At 55.7% G+C, this 14,383-nt stretch overlaps 13 non-coding genes across 13 annotated transcripts; all 13 read right to left on the reverse strand.

Moving 5' to 3' along the window:
• Positions 1–364: 364 nt before the first annotated feature.
• trnak-uuu (transfer RNA lysine (anticodon UUU)) lies at positions 365–437 on the reverse strand. Its single transcript has one exon. It is a non-coding gene; the product is annotated as a tRNA-Lys (tRNA).
• Positions 438–1,507: 1,070 nt separating this feature from the next.
• Positions 1,508–1,580, reverse strand: trnak-uuu (transfer RNA lysine (anticodon UUU)). The gene has a single exon. It is a non-coding gene; the product is annotated as a tRNA-Lys (tRNA).
• A 1,070-nt stretch (positions 1,581–2,650) lies between these two features.
• trnak-uuu (transfer RNA lysine (anticodon UUU)) lies at positions 2,651–2,723 on the reverse strand. Its single transcript has one exon. It is a non-coding gene; the product is annotated as a tRNA-Lys (tRNA).
• A 1,070-nt stretch (positions 2,724–3,793) lies between these two features.
• trnak-uuu (transfer RNA lysine (anticodon UUU)) lies at positions 3,794–3,866 on the reverse strand. The gene has a single exon. It is a non-coding gene; the product is annotated as a tRNA-Lys (tRNA).
• A 1,070-nt stretch (positions 3,867–4,936) lies between these two features.
• Positions 4,937–5,009, reverse strand: trnak-uuu (transfer RNA lysine (anticodon UUU)). The gene has a single exon. It is a non-coding gene; the product is annotated as a tRNA-Lys (tRNA).
• Positions 5,010–6,079: 1,070 nt separating this feature from the next.
• trnak-uuu (transfer RNA lysine (anticodon UUU)) lies at positions 6,080–6,152 on the reverse strand. Its single transcript has one exon. It is a non-coding gene; the product is annotated as a tRNA-Lys (tRNA).
• Positions 6,153–7,222: 1,070 nt separating this feature from the next.
• On the reverse strand, positions 7,223–7,295 carry trnak-uuu (transfer RNA lysine (anticodon UUU)). The gene has a single exon. It is a non-coding gene; the product is annotated as a tRNA-Lys (tRNA).
• Positions 7,296–8,365: 1,070 nt separating this feature from the next.
• trnak-uuu (transfer RNA lysine (anticodon UUU)) lies at positions 8,366–8,438 on the reverse strand. The gene has a single exon. It is a non-coding gene; the product is annotated as a tRNA-Lys (tRNA).
• A 1,070-nt stretch (positions 8,439–9,508) lies between these two features.
• On the reverse strand, positions 9,509–9,581 carry trnak-uuu (transfer RNA lysine (anticodon UUU)). Its single transcript has one exon. It is a non-coding gene; the product is annotated as a tRNA-Lys (tRNA).
• Positions 9,582–10,651: 1,070 nt separating this feature from the next.
• Positions 10,652–10,724, reverse strand: trnak-uuu (transfer RNA lysine (anticodon UUU)). Its single transcript has one exon. It is a non-coding gene; the product is annotated as a tRNA-Lys (tRNA).
• A 1,070-nt stretch (positions 10,725–11,794) lies between these two features.
• On the reverse strand, positions 11,795–11,867 carry trnak-uuu (transfer RNA lysine (anticodon UUU)). Its single transcript has one exon. It is a non-coding gene; the product is annotated as a tRNA-Lys (tRNA).
• Positions 11,868–12,937: 1,070 nt separating this feature from the next.
• Positions 12,938–13,010, reverse strand: trnak-uuu (transfer RNA lysine (anticodon UUU)). The gene has a single exon. It is a non-coding gene; the product is annotated as a tRNA-Lys (tRNA).
• A 1,070-nt stretch (positions 13,011–14,080) lies between these two features.
• trnak-uuu (transfer RNA lysine (anticodon UUU)) lies at positions 14,081–14,153 on the reverse strand. Its single transcript has one exon. It is a non-coding gene; the product is annotated as a tRNA-Lys (tRNA).
• Positions 14,154–14,383: the final 230 nt, after the last annotated feature.

A 14,383-nucleotide genomic window follows, 5' to 3' on the forward strand; every position in this document is an offset into this window, starting at 1 on the left:
CAGCGCAGGTGTTTTGGCCATGCTAAATTGCCCCTTGTTTTCAGGCATGTGCAGGTTCGGAGTCACGAGGTGGGGGTTTAGGTGTGTGGGGGATACTCTTGGGAGAGTCGGTAGCCTGTTTCCACAGTCGAGGGATTCTATGCTAATTTCTGATTTCGCGCATTTGGAGGACCTTAAAGAGATCAATTCAAACAGAAGCCACGCGTTCCGCGATTACGGCAGCAACTGCGACAGTTCGGAAATGCAGGCAAAACTGCCCTGTGCTTGCTTCCACCGCCACAATGTAAGGGCCATTGAGTCTGATTTGTTAGCACTGCCCTGCGCCTTCGCTGTTGTCCCGTGGCAGAGCGATTTAAAAGCGACCCGCCCGAGCAGGGACTTGAACCCTGGACCCTCAGATTAAAAGTCTGATGCTCTACCGACTGAGCTACCCGGGCTGGTGGCAGGCCGCCTGCCCGGCTACGGCTTTCCCTGCCTGAGCTGGAAAACACGTTCGCGCTTCACACTCTCGCGCAGCCATTCTGACACAATCCACGCGATTCAGTCGGAAAGACTGGCAGCCCCGGCTGTGCAGGGCCCATTCCAAGCCGCCGTCTCTCTTCATCATCCCCCCACTCCATTGCCGCACCGTCCTCTCTCTACTGTAGCAACCCTCCTCAACACACACCTCTGGCACCGTGAAAGCCATCAGCAAGCCTACAACACAGCACCGCCAAAGTAAGAACGGTGCTCATGAGACGGCCTCATCATCAACCCTCCAACACCACGCGCCGTCCCTACCCCCAGCATCCACTCTCTGCTCGAAACAATCCACCCCACCACAAAGCCGCAGACACCGACACTCCCACACGCACGGCCACATCACCATCAGCTCCAAACCAAGGAAGATGTGCATGAAGGTTCCGTTGGACGTGTCTGAGTTGATTTGAAAACAAAAGCAGACCATCGATGAGAGCAGTCTCCATAAATCGAAGCTTCAGCACCTGCAAATATAATCAGGATTTCACTGCTGCCTCCCATCGCCACGAACCCTTGGCGCATTCGAGCCTCGGGCGACTCCCTGTGTGGAGTTTGCACATTCTCCCCGTGTCTGCGTGGATTTCGTCCGACGGATCCGGTTTCCTCCCACAGTCCAAAGGAGTGCAGCGCAGGTGTTTTGGCCATGCTAAATTGCCCCTTGTTTTCAGGCATGTGCAGGTTCGGAGTCACGAGGTGGGGGTTTAGGTGTGTGGGGGATACTCTTGGGAGAGTCGGTAGCCTGTTTCCACAGTCGAGGGATTCTATGCTAATTTCTGATTTCGCGCATTTGGAGGACCTTAAAGAGATCAATTCAAACAGAAGCCACGCGTTCCGCGATTACGGCAGCAACTGCGACAGTTCGGAAATGCAGGCAAAACTGCCCTGTGCTTGCTTCCACCGCCACAATGTAAGGGCCATTGAGTCTGATTTGTTAGCACTGCCCTGCGCCTTCGCTGTTGTCCCGTGGCAGAGCGATTTAAAAGCGACCCGCCCGAGCAGGGACTTGAACCCTGGACCCTCAGATTAAAAGTCTGATGCTCTACCGACTGAGCTACCCGGGCTGGTGGCAGGCCGCCTGCCCGGCTACGGCTTTCCCTGCCTGAGCTGGAAAACACGTTCGCGCTTCACACTCTCGCGCAGCCATTCTGACACAATCCACGCGATTCAGTCGGAAAGACTGGCAGCCCCGGCTGTGCAGGGCCGATTCCAAGCCGCCGTCTCTCTTCATCATCCCCCCACTCCATTGCCGCACCGTCCTCTCTCTACTGTAGCAACCCTCCTCAACACACACCTCTGGCACCGTCAAAGCCATCAGCAAGCCTACAACACAGCACCGCCAAAGTAAGAACGGTGCTCATGAGACGGCCTCATCATCAACCCTCCAACACCACGCGCCGTCCCTACCCCCAGCATCCACTCTCTGCTCGAAACAATCCACCCCACCACAAAGCCGCAGACACCGACACTCCCACACGCACGGCCACATCACCATCAGCTCCAAACCAAGGAAGATGTGCATGAAGGTTCCGTTGGACGTGTCTGAGTTGATTTGAAAACAAAAGCAGACCATCGATGAGAGCAGTCTCCATAAATCGAAGCTTCAGCACCTGCAAATATAATCAGGATTTCACTGCTGCCTCCCATCGCCACGAACCCTTGGCGCATTCGAGCCTCGGGCGACTCCCTGTGTGGAGTTTGCACATTCTCCCCGTGTCTGCGTGGATTTCGTCCGACGGATCCGGTTTCCTCCCACAGTCCAAAGGAGTGCAGCGCAGGTGTTTTGGCCATGCTAAATTGCCCCTTGTTTTCAGGCATGTGCAGGTTCGGAGTCACGAGGTGGGGGTTTAGGTGTGTGGGGGATACTCTTGGGAGAGTCGGTAGCCTGTTTCCACAGTCGAGGGATTCTATGCTAATTTCTGATTTCGCGCATTTGGAGGACCTTAAAGAGATCAATTCAAACAGAAGCCACGCGTTCCGCGATTACGGCAGCAACTGCGACAGTTCGGAAATGCAGGCAAAACTGCCCTGTGCTTGCTTCCACCGCCACAATGTAAGGGCCATTGAGTCTGATTTGTTAGCACTGCCCTGCGCCTTCGCTGTTGTCCCGTGGCAGAGCGATTTAAAAGCGACCCGCCCGAGCAGGGACTTGAACCCTGGACCCTCAGATTAAAAGTCTGATGCTCTACCGACTGAGCTACCCGGGTTCGTGGCAGGCCGCCTGCCCGGCTACGGCTTTCCCTGCCTGAGCTGGAAAACACGTTCGCGCTTCACACTCTCGCACAGCCATTCTGACACAATCCACGCGATTCAGTCGGAAAGACTGGCAGCCCCGGCTGTGCAGGGCCGATTCCAAGCCGCCGTCTCTCTTCATCATCCCCCCACTCCATTGCCGCACCGTCCTCTCTCTACTGTAGCAACCCTCCTCAACACACACCTCTGGCACCGTCAAAGCCATCAGCAAGCCTACAACACAGCACCGCCAAAGTAAGAACGGTGCTCATGAGACGGCCTCATCATCAACCCTCCAACACCACGCGCCGTCCCTACCCCCAGCATCCACTCTCTGCTCGAAACAATCCACCCCACCACAAAGCCGCAGACACCGACACTCCCACACGCACGGCCACATCACCATCAGCTCCAAACCAAGGAAGATGTGCATGAAGGTTCCGTTGGACGTGTCTGAGTTGATTTGAAAACAAAAGCAGACCATCGATGAGAGCAGTCTCCATAAATCGAAGCTTCAGCACCTGCAAATATAATCAGGATTTCACTGCTGCCTCCCATCGCCACGAACCCTTGGCGCATTCGAGCCTCGGGCGACTCCCTGTGTGGAGTTTGCACATTCTCCCCGTGTCTGCGTGGATTTCGTCCGACGGATCCGGTTTCCTCCCACAGTCCAAAGGAGTGCAGCGCAGGTGTTTTGGCCATGCTAAATTGCCCCTTGTTTTCAGGCATGTGCAGGTTCGGAGTCACGAGGTGGGGGTTTAGGTGTGTGGGGGATACTCTTGGGAGAGTCGGTAGCCTGTTTCCACAGTCGAGGGATTCTATGCTAATTTCTGATTTCGCGCATTTGGAGGACCTTAAAGAGATCAATTCAAACAGAAGCCACGCGTTCCGCGATTACGGCAGCAACTGCGACAGTTCGGAAATGCAGGCAAAACTGCCCTGTGCTTGCTTCCACCGCCACAATGTAAGGGCCATTGAGTCTGATTTGTTAGCACTGCCCTGCGCCTTCGCTGTTGTCCCGTGGCAGAGCGATTTAAAAGCGACCCGCCCGAGCAGGGACTTGAACCCTGGACCCTCAGATTAAAAGTCTGATGCTCTACCGACTGAGCTACCCGGGCTGGTGGCAGGCCGCCTGCCCGGCTACGGCTTTCCCTGCCTGAGCTGGAAAACACGTTCGCGCTTCACACTCTCGCGCAGCCATTCTGACACAATCCACGCGATTCAGTCGGAAAGACTGGCAGCCCCGGCTGTGCAGGGCCGATTCCAAGCCGCCGTCTCTCTTCATCATCCCCCCACTCCATTGCCGCACCGTCCTCTCTCTACTGTAGCAACCCTCCTCAACACACACCTCTGGCACCGTCAAAGCCATCAGCAAGCCTACAACACAGCACCGCCAAAGTAAGAACGGTGCTCATGAGACGGCCTCATCATCAACCCTCCAACACCACGCGCCGTCCCTACCCCCAGCATCCACTCTCTGCTCGAAACAATCCACCCCACCACAAAGCCGCAGACACCGACACTCCCACACGCACGGCCACATCACCATCAGCTCCAAACCAAGGAAGATGTGCATGAAGGTTCCGTTGGACGTGTCTGAGTTGATTTGAAAACAAAAGCAGACCATCGATGAGAGCAGTCTCCATAAATCGAAGCTTCAGCACCTGCAAATATAATCAGGATTTCACTGCTGCCTCCCATCGCCACGAACCCTTGGCGCATTCGAGCCTCGGGCGACTCCCTGTGTGGAGTTTGCACATTCTCCCCGTGTCTGCGTGGATTTCGTCCGACGGATCCGGTTTCCTCCCACAGTCCAAAGGAGTGCAGCGCAGGTGTTTTGGCCATGCTAAATTGCCCCTTGTTTTCAGGCATGTGCAGGTTCGGAGTCACGAGGTGGGGGTTTAGGTGTGTGGGGGATACTCTTGGGAGAGTCGGTAGCCTGTTTCCACAGTCGAGGGATTCTATGCTAATTTCTGATTTCGCGCATTTGGAGGACCTTAAAGAGATCAATTCAAACAGAAGCCACGCGTTCCGCGATTACGGCAGCAACTGCGACAGTTCGGAAATGCAGGCAAAACTGCCCTGTGCTTGCTTCCACCGCCACAATGTAAGGGCCATTGAGTCTGATTTGTTAGCACTGCCCTGCGCCTTCGCTGTTGTCCCGTGGCAGAGCGATTTAAAAGCGACCCGCCCGAGCAGGGACTTGAACCCTGGACCCTCAGATTAAAAGTCTGATGCTCTACCGACTGAGCTACCCGGGCTGGTGGCAGGCCGCCTGCCCGGCTACGGCCTTCCCTGCCTGAGCTGGAAAACACGTTCGCGCTTCACACTCTCGCGCAGCCATTCTGACACAATCCACGCGATTCAGTCGGAAAGACTGGCAGCCCCGGCTGTGCAGGGCCGATTCCAAGCCGCCGTCTCTCTTCATCATCCCCCCACTCCATTGCCGCACCGTCCTCTCTCTACTGTAGCAACCCTCCTCAACACACACCTCTGGCACCGACAAAGCCATCAGCAAGCCTACAACACAGCACCGCCAAAGTAAGAACGGTGCTCATGAGACGGCCTCATCATCAACCCTCCAACACCACGCGCCGTCCCTACCCCCAGCATCCACTCTCTGCTCGAAACAATCCACCCCACCACAAAGCCGCAGACACCGACACTCCCACACGCACGGCCACATCACCATCAGCTCCAAACCAAGGAAGATGTGCATGAAGGTTCCGTTGGACGTGTCTGAGTTGATTTGAAAACAAAAGCAGACCATCGATGAGAGCAGTCTCCATAAATCGAAGCTTCAGCACCTGCAAATATAATCAGGATTTCACTGCTGCCTCCCATCGCCACGAACCCTTGGCGCATTCGAGCCTCGGGCGACTCCCTGTGTGGAGTTTGCACATTCTCCCCGTGTCTGCGTGGATTTCGTCCGACGGATCCGGTTTCCTCCCACAGTCCAAAGGAGTGCAGCGCAGGTGTTTTGGCCATGCTAAATTGCCCCTTGTTTTCAGGCATGTGCAGGTTCGGAGTCACGAGGTGGGGGTTTAGGTGTGTGGGGGATACTCTTGGGAGAGTCGGTAGCCTGTTTCCACAGTCGAGGGATTCTATGCTAATTTCTGATTTCGCGCATTTGGAGGACCTTAAAGAGATCAATTCAAACAGAAGCCACGCGTTCCGCGATTACGGCAGCAACTGCGACAGTTCGGAAATGCAGGCAAAACTGCCCTGTGCTTGCTTCCACCGCCACAATGTAAGGGCCATTGAGTCTGATTTGTTAGCACTGCCCTGCGCCTTCGCTGTTGTCCCGTGGCAGAGCGATTTAAAAGCGACCCGCCCGAGCAGGGACTTGAACCCTGGACCCTCAGATTAAAAGTCTGATGCTCTACCGACTGAGCTACCCGGGCTGGTGGCAAGCCGCCTGCCCGGCTACGGCTTTCCCTGCCTGAGCTGGAAAACACGTTCGCGCTTCACACTCTCGCGCAGCCATTCTGACACAATCCACGCGATTCAGTCGGAAAGACTGGCAGCCCCGGCTGTGCAGGGCCGATTCCAAGCCGCCGTCTCTCTTCATCATCCCCCCACTCCATTGCCGCACCGTCCTCTCTCTACTGTAGCAACCCTCCTCAACACACACCTCTGGCACCGTCAAAGCCATCAGCAAGCCTACAACACAGCACCGCCAAAGTAAGAACGGTGCTCATGAGACGGCCTCATCATCAACCCTCCAACACCACGCGCCGTCCCTACCCCCAGCATCCACTCTCTGCTCGAAACAATCCACCCCACCACAAAGCCGCAGACACCGACACTCCCACACGCACGGCCACATCACCATCAGCTCCAAACCAAGGAAGATGTGCATGAAGGTTCCGTTGGACGTGTCTGAGTTGATTTGAAAACAAAAGCAGACCATCGATGAGAGCAGTCTCCATAAATCGAAGCTTCAGCACCTGCAAATATAATCAGGATTTCACTGCTGCCTCCCATCGCCACGAACCCTTGGCGCATTCGAGCCTCGGGCGACTCCCTGTGTGGAGTTTGCACATTCTCCCCGTGTCTGCGTGGATTTCGTCCGACGGATCCGGTTTCCTCCCACAGTCCAAAGGAGTGCAGCGCAGGTGTTTTGGCCATGCTAAATTGCCCCTTGTTTTCAGGCATGTGCAGGTTCGGAGTCACGAGGTGGGGGTTTAGGTGTGTGGGGGATACTCTTGGGAGAGTCGGTAGCCTGTTTCCACAGTCGAGGGATTCTATGCTAATTTCTGATTTCGCGCATTTGGAGGACCTTAAAGAGATCAATTCAAACAGAAGCCACGCGTTCCGCGATTACGGCAGCAACTGCGACAGTTCGGAAATGCAGGCAAAACTGCCCTGTGCTTGCTTCCACCGCCACAATGTAAGGGCCATTGAGTCTGATTTGTTAGCACTGCCCTGCGCCTTCGCTGTTGTCCCGTGGCAGAGCGATTTAAAAGCGACCCGCCCGAGCAGGGACTTGAAACCTGGACCCTCAGATTAAAAGTCTGATGCTCTACCGACTGAGCTACCCGGGCTGGTGGCAGGCCGCCTGCCCGGCTACGGCTTTCCCTGCCTGAGCTGGAAAACACGTTCGCGCTTCACACTCTCGCGCAGCCATTCTGACACAATCCACGCGATTCAGTCGGAAAGACTGGCAGCCCCGGCTGTGCAGGGCCGATTCCAAGCCGCCGTCTCTCTTCATCATCCCCCCACTCCATTGCCGCACCGTCCTCTCTCTACTGTAGCAACCCTCCTCAACACACACCTCTGGCACCGTCAAAGCCATCAGCAAGCCTACAACACAGCACCGCCAAAGTAAGAACGGTGCTCATGAGACGGCCTCATCATCAACCCTCCAACACCACGCGCCGTCCCTACCCCCAGCATCCACTCTCTGCTCGAAACAATCCACCCCACCACAAAGCCGCAGACACCGACACTCCCACACGCACGGCCACATCACCATCAGCTCCAAACCAAGGAAGATGTGCATGAAGGTTCCGTTGGACGTGTCTGAGTTGATTTGAAAACAAAAGCAGACCATCGATGAGAGCAGTCTCCATAAATCGAAGCTTCAGCACCTGCAAATATAATCAGGATTTCACTGCTGCCTCCCATCGCCACGAACCCTTGGCGCATTCGAGCCTCGGGCGACTCCCTGTGTGGAGTTTGCACATTCTCCCCGTGTCTGCGTGGATTTCGTCCGACGGATCCGGTTTCCTCCCACAGTCCAAAGGAGTGCAGCGCAGGTGTTTTGGCCATGCTAAATTGCCCCTTGTTTTCAGGCATGTGCAGGTTCGGAGTCACGAGGTGGGGGTTTAGGTGTGTGGGGGATACTCTTGGGAGAGTCGGTAGCTTGTTTCCACAGTCGAGGGATTCTATGCTAATTTCTGATTTCGCGCATTTGGAGGACCTTAAAGAGATCAATTCAAACAGAAGCCACGCGTTCCGCGATTACGGCAGCAACTGCGACAGTTCGGAAATGCAGGCAAAACTGCCCTGTGCTTGCTTCCACCGCCACAATGTAAGGGCCATTGAGTCTGATTTGTTAGCACTGCCCTGCGCCTTCGCTGTTGTCCCGTGGCAGAGCGATTTAAAAGCGACCCGCCCGAGCAGGGACTTGAACCCTGGACCCTCAGATTAAAAGTCTGATGCTCTACCGACTGAGCTACCCGGGCTGGTGGCAGCCCGCCTGCCCGGCTACGGCTTTCCCTGCCTGAGCTGGAAAACACGTTCGCGCTTCACACTCTCGCGCAGCCATTCTGACACAATCCACGCGATTCAGTCGGAAAGACTGGCAGCCCCGGCTGTGCAGGGCCGATTCCAAGCCGCCGTCTCTCTTCATCATCCCCCCACTCCATTGCCGCACCGTCCTCTCTCTACTGTAGCAACCCTCCTCAACACACACCTCTGGCACCGTCAAAGCCATCAGCAAGCCTACAACACAGCACCGCCAAAGTAAGAACGGTGCTCATGAGACGGCCTCATCATCAACCCTCCAACACCACGCGCCGTCCCTACCCCCAGCATCCACTCTCTGCTCGAAACAATCCACCCCACCACAAAGCCGCAGACACCGACACTCCCACACGCACGGCCACATCACCATCAGCTCCAAACCAAGGAAGATGTGCATGAAGGTTCCGTTGGACGTGTCTGAGTTGATTTGAAAACAAAAGCAGACCATCGATGAGAGCAGTCTCCATAAATCGAAGCTTCAGCACCTGCAAATATAATCAGGATTTCACTGCTGCCTCCCATCGCCACGAACCCTTGGCGCATTCGAGCCTCGGGCGACTCCCTGTGTGGAGTTTGCACATTCTCCCCGTGTCTGCGTGGATTTCGTCCGACAGATCCGGTTTCCTCCCACAGTCCAAAGGAGTGCAGCGCAGGTGTTTTGGCCATGCTAAATTGCCCCTTGTTTTCAGGCATGTGCAGGTTCGGAGTCACGAGGTGGGGGTTTAGGTGTGTGGGGGATACTCTTGGGAGAGTCGGTAGCTTGTTTCCACAGTCGAGGGATTCTATGCTAATTTCTGATTTCGCGCATTTGGAGGACCTTAAAGAGATCAATTCAAACAGAAGCCACGCGTTCCGCGATTACGGCAGCAACTGCGACAGTTCGGAAATGCAGGCAAAACTGCCCTGTGCTTGCTTCCACCGCCACAATGTAAGGGCCATTGAGTCTGATTTGTTAGCACTGCCCTGCGCCTTCGCTGTTGTCCCGTGGCAGAGCGATTTAAAAGCGACCCGCCCGAGCAGGGACTTGAACCCTGGACCCTCAGATTAAAAGTCTGATGCTCTACCGACTGAGCTACCCGGGCTGGTGGCAGGCCGCCTGCCCGGCTACGGCTTTCCCTGCCTGAGCTGGAAAACACGTTCGCGCTTCACACTCTCGCGCAGCCATTCTGACACAATCCACGCGATTCAGTCGGAAAGACTGGCAGCCCCGGCTGTGCAGGGCCGATTCCAAGCCGCCGTCTCTCTTCATCATCCCCCCACTCCATTGCCGCACCGTCCTCTCTCTACTGTAGCAACCCTCCTCAACACACACCTCTGGCACCGTCAAAGCCATCAGCAAGCCTACAACACAGCACCGCCAAAGTAAGAACGGTGCTCATGACACGGCCTCATCATCAACCCTCCAACACCACGCGCCGTCCCTACCCCCAGCATCCACTCTCTGCTCGAAACAATCCACCCCACCACAAAGCCGCAGACACCGACACTCCCACACGCACGGCCACATCACCATCAGCTCCAAACCAAGGAAGATGTGCATGAAGGTTCCGTTGGACGTGTCTGAGTTGATTTGAAAACAAAAGCAGACGATCGATGAGAGCAGTCTCCATAAATCGAAGCTTCAGCACCTGCAAATATAATCAGGATTTCACTGCTGCCTCCCATCGCCACGAACCCTTGGCGCATTCGAGCCTCGGGCGACTCCCTGTGTGGAGTTTGCACATTCTCCCCGTGTCTGCGTGGATTTCGTCCGACGGATCCGGTTTCCTCCCACAGTCCAAAGGAGTGCAGCGCAGGTGTTTTGGCCATGCTAAATTGCCCCTTGTTTTCAGGCATGTGCAGGTTCGGAGTCACGAGGTGGGGGTTTAGGTGTGTGGGGGATACTCTTGGGAGAGTCGGTAGCCTGTTTCCACAGTCGAGGGATTCTATGCTAATTTCTGATTTCGCGCATTTGGAGGACCTTAAAGAGATCAATTCAAACAGAAGCCACGCGTTCCGCGATTACGGCAGCAACTGCGACAGTTCGGAAATGCAGGCAAAACTGCCCTGTGCTTGCTTCCACCGCCACAATGTAAGGGCCATTGAGTCTGATTTGTTAGCACTGCCCTGCGCCTTCGCTGTTGTCCCGTGGCAGAGCGATTTAAAAGCGACCCGCCCGAGCAGGGACTTGAACCCTGGACCCTCAGATTAAAAGTCTGATGCTCTACCGACTGAGCTACCCGGGCTGGTGGCCGGCCGCCTGCCCGGCTACGGCTTTCCCTGCCTGAGCTGGAAAACACGTTCGCGCTTCACACTCTCGCGCAGCCATTCTGACACAATCCACGCGATTCAGTCGGAAAGACTGGCAGCCCCGGCTGTGCAGGGCCGATTCCAAGCCGCCGTCTCTCTTCATCATCCCCCCACTCCATTGCCGCACCGTCCTCTCTCTACTGTAGCAACCCTCCTCAACACACACCTCTGGCACCGTCAAAGCCATCAGCAAGCCTACAACACAGCACCGCCAAAGTAAGAACGGTGCTCATGAGACGGCCTCATCATCAACCCTCCAACACCACGCGCCGTCCCTACCCCCAGCATCCACTCTCTGCTCGAAACAATCCACCCCACCACAAAGCCGCAGACACCGACACTCCCACACGCACGGCCACATCACCATCAGCTCCAAACCAAGGAAGATGTGCATGAAGGTTCCGTTGGACGTGTCTGAGTTGATTTGAAAACAAAAGCAGACCATCGATGAGAGCAGTCTCCATAAATCGAAGCTTCAGCACCTGCAAATATAATCAGGATTTCACTGCTGCCTCCCATCGCCACGAAACCTTGGCGCATTCGAGCCTCGGGCGACTCCCTGTGTGGAGTTTGCACATTCTCCCCGTGTCTGCGTGGATTTCGTCCGACGGATCCGGTTTCCTCCCACAGTCCAAAGGAGTGCAGCGCAGGTGTTTTGGCCATGCTAAATTGCCCCTTGTTTTCAGGCATGTGCAGGTTCGGAGTCACGAGGTGGGGGTTTAGGTGTGTGGGGGATACTCTTGGGAGAGTCGGTAGCTTGTTTCCACAGTCGAGGGATTCTATGCTAATTTCTGATTTCGCGCATTTGGAGGACCTTAAAGAGATCAATTCAAACAGAAGCCACGCGTTCCGCGATTACGGCAGCAACTGCGACAGTTCGGAAATGCAGGCAAAACTGCCCTGTGCTTGCTTCCACCGCCACAATGTAAGGGCCATTGAGTCTGATTTGTTAGCACTGCCCTGCGCCTTCGCTGTTGTCCCGTGGCAGAGCGATTTAAAAGCGACCCGCCCGAGCAGGGACTTGAACCCTGGACCCTCAGATTAAAAGTCTGATGCTCTACCGACTGAGCTACCCGGGCTGGTGGCAGCCCGCCTGCCCGGCTACGGCTTTCCCTGCCTGAGCTGGAAAACACGTTCGCGCTTCACACTCTCGCGCAGCCATTCTGACACAATCCACGCGATTCAGTCGGAAAGACTGGCAGCCCCGGCTGTGCAGGGCCCATTCCAAGCCGCCGTCTCTCTTCATCATCCCCCCACTCCATTGCCGCACCGTCCTCTCTCTACTGTAGCAACCCTCCTCAACACACACCTCTGGCACCGTCAAAGCCATCAGCAAGCCTACAACACAGCACCGCCAAAGTAAGAACGGTGCTCATGAGACGGCCTCATCATCAACCCTCCAACACCACGCGCCGTCCCTACCCCCAGCATCCACTCTCTGCTCGAAACAATCCACCCCACCACAAAGCCGCAGACACCGACACTCCCACACGCACGGCCACATCACCATCAGCTCCAAACCAAGGAAGATGTGCATGAAGGTTCCGTTGGACGTGTCTGAGTTGATTTGAAAACAAAAGCAGACCATCGATGAGAGCAGTCTCCATAAATCGAAGCTTCAGCACCTGCAAATATAATCAGGATTTCACTGCTGCCTCCCATCGCCACGAACCCTTGGCGCATTCGAGCCTCGGGCGACTCCCTGTGTGGAGTTTGCACATTCTCCCCGTGTCTGCGTGGATTTCGTCCGACGGATCCGGTTTCCTCCCACAGTCCAAAGGAGTGCAGCGCAGGTGTTTTGGCCATGCTAAATTGCCCCTTGTTTTCAGGCATGTGCAGGTTCGGAGTCACGAGGTGGGGGTTTAGGTGTGTGGGGGATACTCTTGGGAGAGTCGGTAGCTTGTTTCCACAGTCGAGGGATTCTATGCTAATTTCTGATTTCGCGCATTTGGAGGACCTTAAAGAGATCAATTCAAACAGAAGCCACGCGTTCCGCGATTACGGCAGCAACTGCGACAGTTCGGAAATGCAGGCAAAACTGCCCTGTGCTTGCTTCCACCGCCACAATGTAAGGGCCATTGAGTCTGATTTGTTAGCACTGCCCTGCGCCTTCGCTGTTGTCCCGTGGCAGAGCGATTTAAAAGCGACCCGCCCGAGCAGGGACTTGAACCCTGGACCCTCAGATTAAAAGTCTGATGCTCTACCGACTGAGCTACCCGGGCTGGTGGCAGCCCGCCTGCCCGGCTACGGCTTTCCCTGCCTGAGCTGGAAAACACGTTCGCGCTTCACACTCTCGCGCAGCCATTCTGACACAATCCACGCGATTCAGTCGGAAAGACAGGCAGCCCCGGCTGTGCAGGGCCCATTCCAAGCCGCCGTCTCTCTTCATCATCCCCCCACTCCATTGCCGCACCGTCCTCTCTCTACTGTAGCAACCCTCCTCAACACACACCTCTGGCACCGTCAAAGCCATCAGCAAGCCTACAACACAGCACCGCCAAAGTAAGAACGGTGCTCATGAGACGGCCTCATCATCAACCCTCCAACACCACGCGCCGTCCCTACCCCCAGCATCCACTCTCTGCTCGAAACAATCCACCCCACCACAAAGCCGCAGACACCGACACTCCCACACGCACGGCCACATCACCATCAGCTCCAAACCAAGGAAGATGTGCATGAAGGTTCCGTTGGACGTGTCTGAGTTGATTTGAAAACAAAAGCAGACCATCGATGAGAGCAGTCTCCATAAATCGAAGCTTCAGCACCTGCAAATATAATCAGGATTTCACTGCTGCCTCCCATCGCCACGAACCCTTGGCGCATTCGAGCCTCGGGCGACTCCCTGTGTGGAGTTTGCACATTCTCCCCGTGTCTGCGTGGATTTCGTCCGACGGATCCGGTTTCCTCCCACAGTCCAAAGGAGTGCAGCGCAGGTGTTTTGGCCATGCTAAATTGCCCCTTGTTTTCAGGCATGTGCAGGTTCGGAGTCACGAGGTGGGGGTTTAGGTGTGTGGGGGATACTCTTGGGAGAGTCGGTAGCTTGTTTCCACAGTCGAGGGATTCTATGCTAATTTCTGATTTCGCGCATTTGGAGGACCTTAAAGAGATCAATTCAAACAGAAGCCACGCGTTCCGCGATTACGGCAGCAAGTGCGACAGTTCGGAAATGCAGGCAAAACTGCCCTGTGCTTGCTTCCACCGCCACAATGTAAGGGCCATTGAGTATGATTTGTTAGCACTGCCCTGCGCCTTCGCTGTTGTCCCGTGGCAGAGCGATTTAAAAGCGACCCGCCCGAGCAGGGACTTGAACCCTGGACCCTCAGATTAAAAGTCTGATGCTCTACCGACTGAGCTACCCGGGCTCGTGGCAGGCCGCCTGCCCGGCTACGGCTTTCCCTGCCTGAGCTGGAAAACACGTTCGCGCTTCACACTCTCGCGCAGCCATTCTGACACAATCCACGCGATTCAGTCGGAAAGACTGGCAGCCCCGGCTGTGCAGGGCCCATTCCAAGCCGCCGTCTCTCTTCATCATCCCCCCACTCCATTGCCGCACCGTCCTCTCTCTACTGTAGCAACCCTCCTCAACACACAC

Source organism: Chiloscyllium punctatum, chromosome 24 (assembly GCF_047496795.1).
Source record: "Chiloscyllium punctatum isolate Juve2018m chromosome 24, sChiPun1.3, whole genome shotgun sequence".
In the NCBI taxonomy this organism is placed as follows: domain Eukaryota; kingdom Metazoa; phylum Chordata; class Chondrichthyes; order Orectolobiformes; family Hemiscylliidae; genus Chiloscyllium; species Chiloscyllium punctatum.